Source organism: Rhinopithecus roxellana, chromosome 8 (assembly GCF_007565055.1).
Source record: "Rhinopithecus roxellana isolate Shanxi Qingling chromosome 8, ASM756505v1, whole genome shotgun sequence".
Lineage (NCBI taxonomy): Eukaryota > Metazoa > Chordata > Mammalia > Primates > Cercopithecidae > Rhinopithecus > Rhinopithecus roxellana.
The window spans coordinates 4060850-4062571 of NC_044556.1; positions in this window are offsets into that span (position 1 = coordinate 4060850).

The following is a 1722-nucleotide window of genomic DNA, read 5'->3' on the forward strand; positions in this document are numbered from 1 at the left end:
ATGTGGATTCTGAGAAGCTGCAAAGCTGTGAAAAGCAGGAGACCCATTTGCAGATGTGGTTGGGTGGGGGCGGAGGGTTCTGTCTTTTCTGAGGTTGTGCCTTTGACGCCTGAGGCCATTTTCTGGGCAGTGTTTTGGTTTTAGCATTCATGGGGTCGCTGGGGTCAGGCTGTCATTTGTATACATGAAGAAAAGCTGTGAAGGTCAGGTTCAGTGAAAGACTTGTTTGCCTTGTCCCCCGGAGAAAAGGTTTGGGAACATGACAGTTTATTTAGGTCACAACTTTACAATGACTGCAGGTGAGAGTTTCCTGCTGGTACAAATGAAGGGTTTTGAAGGAAGGAGTGTTTCCATATTGTGAGGAGGGGACTGGAGGGCACCTTGAGCTCCTGGAGTTGAATTCTTAAGTGTCCCTGTCTCATCACCAGGTTCTGATCCACACTGGGGTTCCATTTCAGCAGTTAGAGTCGGCTCCCAAGCTTCGGAATTTTTTTTTTTTTTTTCAGTCTTGCCCTGTCGCCCAGGCTGGAGTGCAATGGCGCTATCTCTGGTCACTGCAACCTCCCACTTCCGGGTTCAAGCGATTCTCCTACCTCAGCTTCCCGAGTTGCTGGGATTACAGGCGCCTGCTACTACGCCTGGCTAATTTTTGTATTTTTAGTAGAGATGGGGGTTTCACCACGTTAGTTAGGCTGGTCTTGAACTCCTGATCTTAAGCAATCTTCTCGCCTTGGCCTCCCAAAGTGCTAGGATTACAGGCGTGAGCCACTGCACCCGGCGCTTGGGAATATTTTAAACCTTATGATTGTGGGTTTTCCTTGTGAACTGCGGGTGAAGCAGGCTGCTTGTCTGAGGTAGTTCAAGTGTTTGCTTTACTTCTCTTGGTTTCTCTCTCTTTTTTTTTTTTTTTTTGAGACGGAGTCTTGCTCTGTCGCCCAGGCTGGAGTGCAGTGGCGCCATCTCGGCTCACTGCAAGCTCCGCCTCCCGGATTCACACCATTCTCCTGCCTCAGCCTCCCGAGTAGTTGGGACTGTAGGCGCCCGCCACCACGCCCGGCTAATTTTTTTGTATTTTTAGTACAGACGGGGTTTCACCGTGTTAGCCAGAATGGTCTAGATCTCCTGACCTCGTGATCCGCCCGCCTCGGCCTCCCAAAGTGCTGGGATTACAGGCGTGAGCCACCGCGCCCGGCCTTTTCTTGGTTTCTTTACAGATGATCGCTGTCATAAAAACTCCAGTTTTTCCTATGCATTTAATAATTTTATTTCTTTGTCGGTTTTAATTTTCTTGCCTGAAAGAAGCAAGCCCTCCTCCCTCCTGTTACACTGTGGTCTGGCCTGGCCTGGGCGGGCCTCCTACTCTTGAGGCCAGCGGATGGCTCCACTGGACGCCGAGTCTGTCATTCCCTGTGCACACTTGTGACTCTGTGTCCGGGAGGAAAAAGCAGGAAGGGTACCCTGAGTGCAGAAACACGCCAGCGTCAGTTCTGCAGAGTCTGAAACACTTTCTGCTTAAACGCAAATATTCTCCCCGGCACAGAAGGTTACAGTGGGAGGAAGCCCCGCCTACGAAGGGCAGTGGCCAAGACCCTGTCAATCTGTCTTTGCTCAGCCACATATCGCATTGCTTCTCCTGTCACTCAGTGCCAAGGGGGCAGGACTTGGAGCATCACCCAACCAGGCGCTCTGGGGCGGGGACCTGCAAACCATCCAATCAGGAAC